We start from the raw sequence: 13970 nt of genomic DNA, 5'->3' as shown, positions 1-13970 counted from the left end.
TCCCTCCGGATTTTGGTTGCATTGGGTTTGGTTGTGCAAAAACTTCTGAGTTTACTGTAATCAAAGTTATCCATTTTGCATTTCATAATGCATTCTATCTCTCCTTTAGTAAAGAATTCTTCCCTTCTCCATAGATCTGATAAATACACTATTCCTTGCTTCTCCAGTTTATTCATGGTATCAATCTTTATACCTAAATCATGTACCCATTTGGACTTTATTCTTGTGTACGGTGTCAGGTATGGGTCTATGCCTAATTTCCGCCACACTGTTATCCAGTTTTTCCAGCAATTTTTGTCAAACAATGAGTTCTTATCCCAGAAGCTGGGGTCCTTGGGTTTATCAAACAGAAGGTTGCTATATTCCTTGCCTACTGCATCTTGAGTGCCAAGTCTATTCCACTTGTCTACCTCTCTGTTTCTTAGCCAATACCAAGTGGTTTTGATAATTGCTGCTTTATAGTACAGTTTGAGGTCTGGTAGCGCTAGGCCACCTTCCCAAGCATTTCTTTTCATTAGTCCCTTTGATATTCTGGACCTTTTGTTTTTCCAAATGAATTTTGATATTATTTTATCCAGCTCTAGAAAGTAATTGTCTGATAGTTTAATTGGTATGGCACTAAATAAGTATATTAATTTGGGTAGAATTGTCATTTTTATTATATTAGCACGGCCTATCCATGAGCAACTAATGTTTTTCCACTTACTTAAATCTGACTTTATTTGTGCAAAAAGTGTCTTGTAATTGTGTTCATATAATCCCTGGGTTTGTTTTGGCAGGTAGACTCCTAAGTATTTTATACTGTCTACCCTAACTTTAAATGGGATTTCTCTTTCTATCTCTTGCTGTTGGACTTTGTTGCTAATATATAGGAATGCAGAAGATTTGTGTGGGTTTATTTTGTACCCTGCAACTTTGCCAAAGTTGTTTATTAATTCTAGTAATTTTTTACTTGAATCTCTGGGATTCTCTAGGTAAATCATCATATCATCTGCAAAGAGTGATAACTTAGTTTCTTCTTTGGCTATTTTAATTCCTTGGATATCTTTATCTTGTCTAATTGCTACAGCTAACATTTCTAGTACCATATTAAATAATAGTGGTGATAATGGACAGCCTTGTTTCACCCCTGATCTTATTGGGAATGCATCTAGCTTATCCCCATTGCATATAATGCTTGCTGAAGGTTTTAGATAGATACTGCTTATTATTTTATGGAAAGTTCCCTTTATTCCTACATTCTCCAATGTTTTTAGTAGGAATGGATGTTGTATTTTGTCAAAAGCTTTTTCTGCATCTATTGAGATAATCATGTGGTTTTTGTTAGCTTTGTTGTTGATGTGATTGATAATGCTAATAGTTTTCCTAATATTGAACCAGCCCTGTAGTCCTGGTATGAATCCTACCTGATCATAATGTATTAATCTCTTGATGATGCTGTATTCGTTTTGCTAGAATCTTATTTAAAATTTTTGCATCTATATTCATTAGGGAAATTGGTCTATAATTTTCTTTCTCTGTTTTGTCTCTTCCTGGTTTGGGTATCAAAACCATACTTGTATCATAGAAAGAATTTGGGAGGACTCCTTCTTCCCCAATTTTCAAGAATAGTGTATGTAGTATTGGAATTAACTGTTCTTTAAATGTTTGATAGAATTCACTTGTGAATCCATCTGGCCCTGGAGATTTTTTCCTAGGGAGTTCATTGATGGCTTGTTCAATTTCTTTTTCTGAGATGGGGTTGTTTAAGTATTCAACTTCCTCTTCTGTTAATCTGGGCAATTTGTATTTTTTAAAATATTCATCCATCTCGTTTAGATTATCGAATTTGTGGGCATAAAGTTGGGCAAAGTAGTTTCTAATTATTGTTTTAATTTCCTCCTCATTGGAGGTGGGTTCACCCCTTTCATTTTTAATATTAGTAATTTGGTTTTCTTCTTTCTTTTTTTTAGTCAGATTGACCAAAGGTTTATCAGTTTTATTAGTTTTTTCATAAAACCAACTATTGGTTTTATTTATTAATTCAATAGTTTTCTTAATTTCAATTTTATTAATCTCTCCTTTGGTTTTCAGTATTTCTAATTTAGTATTTACTTGGGGATTTTCAATTTGTTCTTTTTCTAGCTTTTTCAACTGCAATCCTAAGTCATTGATCTCCTCTTTCTCTATTTTATTTATGTAAGCATTCAGAGATATAAAACTTCCCCTAATAACTGCTTTTGCAGTATCCCATAAGTTTTGGTATGTTGTCTCACTATTGTCATTCTCTTGAATGAAATTGTTGATTGTTTCTATGATTTCTTCTTTAACCCAACCCTTCTTTAGAATTAGATTATTTAGTTTCCAATTGATTTTTGGTTTCTCTTTCCATGCCCTTTTATTACATGTATTTTTTAACGCATTATGATCTGAAAAGGATGCATTGATTATCTCTACCTTTCTGCACTGGATTGTGAGATTTTTATGTCCTAGTACATGGTCAATTTTTGTAAATGTTCCATGTACCGCTGAGAAAAAAGTATATTCCTTTCTATTCCCATTTAATTTTCTCCAAAGATCTATCATATCTACCTTATCCAGAGTTTTATTTACCTCCTTAACCTCTTTCTTGTTTATTTTGAGGTTGGATTTATCGAGTTCAGAGAGGGGGAGGTTGAGGTCCCCCACTAGTATAGTTTTGCTATCAATTTCTTCCTTCAGCTCCCCCAACCTCTCCTCTAAGAATCTGGATGCTATACCACTTGGAGCATACATGTTTAGTAATGATATTGCTTCATTGTCTATGGTGCCTTTTAGCAGGATATAGTTTCCATCCCTATCCCTTTTGATTAGATCTATTTCTGCTTTTGCTTTGTCTGAGATTAGGATTGCTACTCCTGCCTTTCTTACATGAGCTGAAGCACAATATATTCTGCTCCATCCTTTGACCTTTATCCTATGTGTATCCCCCCGTTTCAAATGTGTTTCTTGTAAGCAGCATATTGTTGGATTATGGCTTTTAATCCATTCTGCTATCCGTCTCCATTTTATGGGAGAGTTCATTCCATTCACATTCACAGTTATGATTACAATCTGTGTATTTCCCTCCAACCTCTTTCCCACCATTTGTGCTTTTAGCTCTCCCGTCTCCCTTCCCCTCCTCAATAGTGTTCACTTTTCTCCCCCTCCTCCTGCAGCCTTCCCCTCCTTTTTTTGACCCCCCTCCCTTTTAGTCCCCTTTACTCTTATTGCTTCTTTCCTCCCTTTTAGCCACCCTCCCCTTTCTTCCCCCTTCCCCTCCTACTACCTATAGAGCTAGTTAGGCTTATCTACTTAAGATTATTGTTCCCTCCTTTGAATAAATCAGATGAGAGTGCCTCTCAAACAATGCTCATCTCCCTCCCCTCCTTCCCTCTACTATAGTTTTGTACTTCTTCCTGTGATATAATTTGCCATTTTCTGCTTCCCCCTTTCCACACCTCCTATTACATTCCCTTCTCATACTTAAATCATATTTTTGACATGACATCATTTACTTTATGCCCGTTCCCTCTACATATATCCCTTTTATCATAATAGCTGCACAGTTCTCAAGATTAACAGGTATCATCTTCCCTTATAGGGAGGTAAACAGTTTGCCCTAATTGAGTAGCAAGTTTTTGCTTTTGTTTTTTCCCCTCTGTTTACCTTTTTATGATTCTCTGGAGACCTGCATTTGAAGATCAAATTGTCTATTGAGTTCTGGTGTTTTGGTCAGGAAGCTCTGGAAATCCCTTATTTCGTTGAATGACTTTCTCCTTGCCTGAAATGTTATGCTGAACTTTGCTGGGTAGTTGATCCGTGGTTGAAGTCCCAACTCCTTTGCCTTACGGAATATTGGGTTCCAATTCTTTTGATCTTTTAATGTAGAAGCTGCAAGGTCCTGTGTGATCCTGACTGTGTGTCCTTGATATTTGAATTGTTTCTTTCTGGCTGCTTGTAGTATTTTCTCCTTCACTTGATAGCTCTGGAATTTGGCAACTATATTTCTTGGGGTTTTGAGTTTGGGATCCCTTTCGGGAGGGGAACGGTGGATTCTTTCGATGACTATTTTGCCCTCTGAGTCTAGTATTTCTGGACAGTTTTCCTTGATGATTCCCTGGAAGATATTGTCCAGACTCTTTTCTTCATCATGGGTTTCTGGCAGGCCAATAATTCTTAGATTTTCTCTCCTGGATCTATTTTCCAGGTCAGTTGTTTTTCCAATTAAATATTTTACATTTTCTTCTATCTTTTCATTCTTTAGATTTTGTTTGACTGATTCTTGTTGCCTCATTGAGTCATTAGTTTCTACTTGCCCAATTCTAATCTTCATCATAGTGTTTTCTTCAGTTAGCTTTTCCATCTCCTTTTCCATCTGACCAATTTTTCCCTTTAAGGAGCTATTTTCTCCATTTAATTTTTGTACTTCTTTTTCCATTCGACCAATTTTCCCAGTTAGGTTTTGTGTTTCCTTTTCCATCTGATCAATTTTCCCAGTTAGGTTTTGGGTTTCCTTTTCCATTTGATTAGCTCTTCCTTTTAGCGAATTATTCTCTCCAGTTAATTTTTGAACTTCCTTTTCCATTTCTTCAATTTTCTTTTTCAGGGTGATGTTCTCATCAGTGAATTCTTTTTTTATAGTTTTAAAATCATTGGCCAGTTTTTCTTTTATATCCTTCTTCAGACGTTCCAGGTAATCTAGTTGTGCTTGCGAGAAATTCATAGTCCCATCTGAGGTTTCAGATGGAAGTACAGTCTCAGCTCTAACCTCTTTGGTGTTTGTGTTTTGGTCCTTATCCCCATAGAAAGATTCTATGGTTTTTTCACTTTTCGTCTGCTTTTTCCCATTCATGATGTTGGCTGAGTGTTGTAGCTTTTGGTTCTTTTAGTCAGAAGGTACAGATCTTTAAGTTGAGCTGATGTGTGTCTAGGCTAAAAGCAGGCTTTTGTTTTTTGTTTCCCTGATCAACCCTGGAGTTAGCTTGTTAGGTATGTGGGAGGGGTGGTCTGTCCTCAGGATATCTCCTCAGCTGACTTGAGGCAAAGGCAAGGTCAGGGGATGGTGATCCCACCTTCCCTATTGTCTTCCCTTTTCCCCTGGAGGGCTGGGGCTCGCCTAGAAGCTAACGCGTGTTCCCGCCCCTCCTTGGGCTCGTCTCCTGGCTCTGAGGCTTGCCTGGGTCTCAGTGCAAATTTTCTCTGCCCTGGGTCGTCTGTCCCTCCAGCCGTCTCCGCTACCGTAGGAAGAATCCCCCTTTGCCACTTTTCCAGCCTCTGGTGTTATGAGACCACCCGCCCCCTTCTGCTGTTCCCGCTGATCCAGGATTAATCTGGGGAAGAATTTTATGGTTCCCTCAGGGTCATCAGGGGGGAGAAGAGAGCACTTACTGATCACTCTGCCATCCCAGTTCCTGGAAGTTCAAGTAGTGACCCACCGAAGTCCGTCTTCAGGCTGAAGATTTCAAGGGCTGCTGCGCTGATGTCTGGCACTCAGTGGCTCTCACCGGCTCGGCCTGGCTTACCTCCTGCTCCGCTGGTCTCGCCCACCACTCTCGGGCTCCTCTGGTCCCCTCCACCCTGCCGCGCTGACCACGCTGCGCTGTGCGTCGGGGTCTTACCCCCGCGGAACAGATCCCTCCCGTGGACCCTCTGATCCAGCCTGGGCTCCGAATCCATCAAAGTCCGTCACCCACTGGATTTTACACCTCCAAAGTCTGGTCAGACTCTCCCTCTGGAGATATCCAGAGGAGTTTTTCCAGGAGCTTAGGTGAGTCGTTGCTTTCAATCCGCCATCTTGGCTCCGCCCCCCCCCCCCCCCCCCCAATAATTCATCTTGTTGGTAGAAGAGATTGAGGCCAAGATGAACTAAGGAATTATTGAGATGAACTAAGGAATTAAACCAAGAAACAGTGTCCATAGTGAACTGGAGCCCCAAGAAAATCTTAGAGGAAGATAAAGGGAATACTTAAAAGGTAGGGAAAAGTCACAATAGGTGTTGTTATAGAAAAATCAAAGACAGTGAGGACTGAGAAAAAGCCATCAGGAGATCACTAATGACCACTGAGATAGCAGTTTCAGCCAAGTTGTGGAATGAAATTCAATAAAATAGTTTCAAGAATGTGTAAATAATAAGGTTCTGTCTTCTATTTTCTATCTACAATGTAGTTGCCAATGCTATTTCCTTGAAGCACAGGTCTGATAATATCATACATCTATTTAATAAACTCCACTGTTTTCCCATTACTTCTGGGATCAAATAAGAACTTCTCCATCTGGCATGGAGGAATCTTTGGAGACTTTCTTGGAGATTTTCACAATCTGTCTCTAATTTGTCTTTCTAAGATTACTATTCATTAATTTGTATATTTAACATTTAGCATCATGTCTAGGATACAAAAAGCATTCATTGCTTGTTGAGTTCAACTCATTCTGTGGTCCAATTCACTTGGTCCTCTTGCTGCCTCTAATTTACAATACTCCATTGTCTATCTCTATTATATTTATACTAGGTATAATACATGCCTAGAATTCATTCCCTCCTGACTTTCACTACTTAGTATACTCCTTCAAAGTGCAACTCAAGTTATTCTTTCCATATGAGAAATTTCCTGGTCACCCAAGTTACTAGTATGACCCCATAATTACCTAGTACTTGGTTTTTCTATGCTTATATTTGTCCACATTATTTCCTTCAATTGGATGTAATCTCCTTTAAGAATTTTCCCCTGTTGCTACTTAGTGAAGCAGAAGTCTTTCTTTCTCCACAGGGATAAGATATGACCCCTGACTCCCCAGGAACTGTGTTGAAGGGACCTGGAGTTGGCCTCTTGACACCTCTTACTTCTGTGTGGGAGTCTTCCAATATAGGAAATGGAGAACATTGCTAATGATCAAGGAAACAGGACCATCCTAAACTATGTTACCTTCACCTATATAGAAGGTTTAATTGCTGATGCTGCAAATGATCAAGTTGCAATGAACCTCACCAACACTTTTTGATGCCAAATATTTGATAGGTCACAGTTTTGATGATGCAGTAGTATAGTCAGACATGAAGCACTAGCCTTTTAGGGTGGTGAATGACACAGGCAGGCCTAAGGGACAAATGGAGTAAAATGGGTAGACCAAAAGTTTCTATTTAGAAGTATCTTCTATGGTCTTGACCAAGATGAAAGAAATTGCTGAAGTTTACCTTGACAAAACTGTCACAAATGCTGTGGTCACAATACCACCCTATTTCAATGATTCCCAATGTCAGGTCACCAAAGATGCTTGAACTATCAATGGCCTCAGTGTGCTCAGAATCATCAATGAGGCAACTGCTGCTGCTATTGTGTATGGCTTGGACAAAAAGGTTGGTGCTGAGAGAAATGTGTCGATCTTTGACCTTGGAGGTGGTACTTTTGATATTTTGATATCTCCATTCTTACCATTGAAGATGGCATCTTTGATGTCAAATCCACAGCTGAGGGAACCTACTTTGGTAGGAAAGACTTTGACAACTAATGGTCAACCATTTCGTTGCCGAATTTAAGCGAAAGCACAAGAAGGACATCAATGAGAACAAGAGGGCTGTTTACCGTCTTCACGGTGCTTGTGAACATACAAAGTGTACCTTTTCTTCCAGTGTCCAGTCCAGTATTGAGATTAACTCCCTCTATGACTGTATCAACTTCCATACATCAATCACCTGAGTCTGTTTTGAAGAGCTAAATGCTGATGTCTTTTGTGCCACTCTGGACCCATTGGAAAAAGTCATAAGAGATGCCAAGCTGTGTAAATTACAGATTCATGACATTTTTCTGTTGGGTGGTTCCATTTGAATCATGCAAATCCCTAAGCTTCTGCAAGACTTCTTCAAATGCAAGGAGCTCAACAAGATTATCAGTCCTAATGAGGCTGTTGTTTATAGTGCAGCTGTCCAGGCTACCATTTTTTCTGGAGATGAATCTGAGAATGTGTAGGTCTTGCTACAGCTATATGTCACTACTCTTTCCCTTGGAACTGAAAATGCTCATGGAGTTATGATCATTCTGATCAAAAGTAATGCCATCACCACCACTAAGCAGACACAGACCTTTACCACCTACTCAGACAACCAGCCTGGTGTGCTTATTCACGTTTATGAAGTTGAGAGAACAATGACAAAGGATAACAACCTGCTTGGCAAATTTGAGCTAACAAAAATCCACTTACCGCCTAGGGGTGATCCTCAGATTGAAGTAACATTGGACTTTGATGCAAATGGCACCCTCAATATTTCTGCTGTGGATAAGAGCACAGGCAAGGAGAACAAGATCACTTTCACCAATGATAAAGGTATGAGCAAAGGACACATTGAACATATGGCCCAAAAGGCTGAGAACTATGAGGCTGAGGATGAGAAGCAGAGAGACAAGGTGTCTTCCAAGAATTCTCTTGAATCTGACACTTTCACCATGAAGACTACCATAGAGGATGAAAAACTAGAAGGCAAATTTGGCGAAGAAGACAAACAGAAGATCCTTGACAAATGTAATGAAATGACCAACTGGCTGGATAAGAGCCAGATTGCTGATAAGGAAGAATTTGAGCACCAACAGAAAGAATCGGAAAAGGTCTGCAGTCCCCTCAATATTAAGCTGTACCAGAGTGCAGGGGGCATGACAGGAGGCATGCCTGGTGGGTTCCTAGGTAGTGGAGCAGCCCCATCTGGAGTTACTTCTTCTGGATCCACTGTTGAAGAAGTGGACTAAACACATCAGAAGAAAGAACATTCCACACAATTCTCCAAAAATTGAAGGACTCAAATGTATAGCCAAGGCAGTAGTGGTTTACATGTAACATTAAATTTACTGTGTAAATCTGGGCATTCTGAATACTGGAGCATGTGCAGAGGGAGAGATGTGAACAACATTGCTCTTTATTAGTATTGCAAACAAGTGGAAATGCAATTCTTGTCCTGGAAAATAAAATCTATTTAAAATTGGCACCATAAAAAAATTCCCATGTTTAATCTGACACATAGAATGTACTTAATAGATGCTTGTTAATTGATTGATAAGTGAAAGCAATCTGTATAAGTTATTTTTTTCTGAGTTTTGAAGTAAAAGAAAAGAGAGATAAAGGACAGTTAAAAAAGATGATTAAGAAAAGGTTTTATTAAAGGTAGAAGAGTGTGGCCCATATGTATAGGCAACAGAGGAGTCAGCATATAGGGAGAGATTGAAAATGAGATAATGATGGAAGCAAGGTCCTAGAGATTAAAGGAGTGAATTGGATCAATTTACATAAATACAACAATTATCTTTGGTAAAGAGAAAGACTACATCTTTCTTAGACTGGAGAGAAGAAGGATAGTATATGTAAATACATAGAATACTTACATATGTGTTATATGTAATATATGCATATAACTCAAAATATAATATATTAAAGAACTGTATAATATTTATGTGTGATGTTTTAATACATTTGTATTTATACATTGTATTATATAATATATGTATGATACTCATAGAGTTTTTGATTTATAGAGAAAAGGAAATAAAGAAGTTCGCAACTGATATTCTCCATCTCCTCAATAAAGTAAAGGTCATATATGACAGGAGAGAGATAAAAGATTTGGAACAGAACAGTGAGAAATATTGTAAGCAGTACCAGGAATGGATAAAAGAAGTACCAATTAAAGCTCAGTTGAAGCTAGATAAGCTGAATTTATAATGGTCCCAACTAGAATGAATTTGTTATATTTTTCAGCAGTTATAAAATAGGAATTTCTCATTAGGAAACTTCCTTCACTAATACAGACCAGAATCCACTCCCCAACTTCTGGACTTAGAGAACTGCCTGGGATACTGAGAAGTCACACATCCTGAATGTGTCAGAGGTAAAATTTGAACCTAGGTCAAGATGTTGGAATAAAAGGACACATTACAATCTAAATCACCTACAAGTACTCTACAAGGGCTGAGAAAATGTATCAGAGGACTTTATCATCAGGAAATCCAAGAAAATGTCATATTTCTAAGGTAAAATATGTTTTGAGAATTCAAGTATTGAGGAGCTGTAATTAGTATCACACAAGTTTTAGTCATCACCACTATAAAATGTAGAGAATTTTGAATGTGATACTCCAGAAGAAAAAAAAAAAAAGAAACCTAGGACTTCAACTATGAACAATTTTCCCAGAAATAACTGAGTTTAATCTTAAAGGAATAAAATGGATATTTAATGAAAGAGCACTTCTAAGCATTCTTGATATAAAGACCAAATCTGAGTAGAAAATTTGACATACAGACATGGGAGTCAAGAAAAGCATGAAAAGGCAAATATAAGCATACAATTAGGGTAGCTACATGGTGTGATGTATGGAGTGCCTAGCCTGAAGTCAGGAAGACTCATCTTCCTGAGTTCAAATCTGGCCTCAAACCCTTACGCTCTGTGACCCTGGTCAAATAGCTTAATCCTGTTTACCTCAGGAAGGAAATGGCAAACCATTCTAGTATTTTTGCCAAGAAAACTCCAAATGTGGTCACAAAAAGTCAGACGCTACTGAAAAATGACAGAACAAGAACAACTGAGCATACAATCATAAGTGACAAAGTTAAACAGTTTATATTTTTTAATAAAGAGATTTTAGTTGATGTGTAAATGAAACCAGGGAACATAGGATGAAGACATGAGAAGAAGGATCATTCCAGACAGGAGGAACAGCAAGAGAAACATCATGGAAGCAGGTACGTGTGTGTGTGTGTGTGTGTGTGTGTATCTGGCTAGAAGAATTGTTCCTGACCAAACAAGAGATATTATGGGAGATAAAATGGATATTTAGATTACATTAAACCAAATACTTTTTGCATAAGCAAAATAAATGAAGCTAAAATTAGAAGAGAAGCAGGAATCTGGGGGAAAATCTTTGCTATAAGTTTCTCTGATAAAGCTCTTATTTGTCAGGGAACTGATTCAAATTTGTAAGAAACATAGCCATTCACCAATTGAAAAATAATAAAGAATGTGAATGAAGTCAGCAGAATCGGAACAATTTCTACACTAGCAAAAATACTAGACAAATACAAGACAAAAAACTTTGAAAGACTTAGGATCCCTGATCAAGTCAATATATCTAACTACAATTCCAGAGAATTCATGATAAATCATGAAATCTACTACCAGATAAACAGGTCATGTATTCAGAACATAATGAAACATTTATGAGAGGAAGGATGCATGGCTAATACATAAATTGCTTTGCTTGACTATGACATATGTGTAACAATTTTTTTTCTTGATTTTTCAATGGGAACTGGGAGGGAGAGAGTTTAAAAGTGAAAATATAATAAAATTGAATTACTCACCCATCCCATCCCCCTACCACACACAATTTCTTCACTGAGAATTAGCATAGATTAAAAAGCAAAAGAACAAATAACAACTTCTTCATTACGGATCAGCATGGATTAAATACCAAAAAGACGAGGGAGTAAGTGATTACAGGATATTGAACTATTAAGCAAAGATTGCACAAGGAAGATATAAATCAACAAAGGTCTTCAAACCTCATCTCCCTCTCACTCTGTCCCTGGAATGAAACCTCTATAGAACCACAAATAATCCTTATTATTTTCTTTCTTAGGAAATCTTGTTCATTAAAAGTTGAAGTTACAACAATGAATTCCCAAGAGATATTCATTGATGTGGTGTTGGAAGATGGTAGAATGCTTATATTCACTTATTCATTTATGTTTGGCTAGTCTTTTGATCACTGTAGAACTTGGTAATTCATTTTGAAAGAACAATGTTACTAATCACCTACAATATATTTCCAAAGATCATCATCCCAGTTTATCTTGCTCAAAATCTCTAATTTATTTGTAACCCCTTCACAAACTTCTATACTCTTCTAATAGTATCAATTCTTGATTATTTCCACTATCTCCCTTTCAACTTTTGTACTGTCACCTTACTAATTGATTTCCTTCACTACCGACTAAATTATGACAGTAATTTTCTCATTTTTCTTACTTTTATTAGTCTTTCCTCTATCCAGTAAAAGTGATGACTTGTTAGATTAAGCTTTCAAAAATAAGTTTTTATTGCTATTTTCTGTTATCATCACAGTTATCTTAAGTATCTCTCCCTCTTCCCCTCTGAAAGAGTCATCCCATATGACAAGTATTATTTTTTAGAGAAGAAAAATTTCAAAAATTCATGCAATGTATAATAACTGGATCTTCCACCTCCCACAAAGGAGAGGTCCTTACATATCCACTGTATTCTCTCAGATCTTTATACTTTTTTAAAATTTACTCTTGATTTTTGGAGTATAGCTATTCTTTCCACTACTGTTGTAGTCATTGTGAGGTGGTATGTCAGAGTTGTTTAACTTGAATTTCTCTAATCAATGGTGTTTTTTTATTTTAAATTATTTATTTGTTTTCAGTTTTCTATAATCACTTCCATATATCTTAGATTTATCCCCCTCGTTCCCCTTCTTTCCCCCCTCCCTCCCCACTCCCTCCCTGAGATGGGGTGCAATCCTATATAGGTTCTACACGTACATTCCTAGTAAATACATTTTCACCTTAGTCATGTTTCATAGAAGAATTAAAATGAATGGGAGAAACCATAAAAGAAAACAAAACAAAACATAGCACAAGGGAAAATGGTCTACTTTATTCTGAAATCCAATTCCATCGTTCATTCGTTGGATGTGGAAGACATTTTGCCTTAAGTGTCCATTGGCAATTTTTTAGGTCCTTGCATTCCTGTGAAGGACTAAGTCTACCAGAAAAATTCTTCACACACTGTGGTTGTTGCTGTGTACAAAGTTCTCCTAGTTCTGCTCCTTTCACTCAGCATCAGTTCATATAAGTCTTCCCAGGCCTCTCTGAAGTCTTCGTGTTCATCATTTTTTATAGCACAATATTATTGCATTACATTTTTATACTGTGGTATATGTACTTCTTCAGCTACTCTTCAATTGTTGGGCATCCCCTTGATTTCCAGTTTTTGGCCACTAATCAATAGCGTTTTAAAACACCTTTTCACATGCCTGCAGATAGCTTTAATTTCTTTTAAAACTGCCTGTTTATATCCTTTGACTATTTATCAATTGGAAAATGACTTGTATTTTTATAAATTTGACTCCATTCTCTATATATTTGAAAAACTATGCCTTTATCAGAGATACTTGTTGCAAAAAATCCCCTCCCTCTCATTTTCTGCTTTCCTTTTCATTTTTTTTGCCTTAGTTATGTTTGTGAAAAAATATTTTAATTTAATATAATCAAAATCATTTATTCTACATTTCATAATATTTTCTATATTTTCTTTGGTCCTGAATTCTTCCTTTAGCCATAGATGTGACAGATAAATTATTCCATGCTCTCCTAATTTGATGATGTTATGATGGTATTTATGTGTAAATCATGTACCCATTTTGACCTTATCTTGATATATGGTGTCAGATGTTGGTCTATACCTAGTTTTTCCCATACTCTTTTCCATTTTTCCCAGTAATTTTTGTCAAACAATGAGTTTTTGTTCCAACAGCTTGGATCTTTGGGTTTATCATACACTAGATTATTATGAATATTTACTGTAATGTAATATGTACCTAATCTATTTCATGTATCCACGACTCCATTTATTAGTCAGTACCAAATTGTTTTGATAATTACTACTTTATAATATACTTTGAGATTTGATATAGCTAGACTACCTTACCTGTAGCTCTTACTTTTTTTGAGATGGCACTGTCTTTGATCAGCTCTTGGTATTTTCCATTGAATGGTAAAATACACAATTCAGTTATACCTGAATTAAAAATTAGAAGTCAGTCAAATTACATTCCCAAGAGATTTTACCTCACATAGCAAATTCCTCTATAGACAACTTAGGGCAGAGTATAGTTGTTTTTACTGTTGTGACAAATGTTATTTAGTTTAAAAATTAGTAATCAAAAATTTTTATCCTCTGTATTTGCTAAG

Source organism: Notamacropus eugenii, chromosome 2 (genome assembly GCF_028372415.1).
Source record: "Notamacropus eugenii isolate mMacEug1 chromosome 2, mMacEug1.pri_v2, whole genome shotgun sequence".
NCBI lineage: Eukaryota > Metazoa > Chordata > Mammalia > Diprotodontia > Macropodidae > Notamacropus > Notamacropus eugenii.
This window is presented reverse-complemented; position numbering follows the sequence as displayed.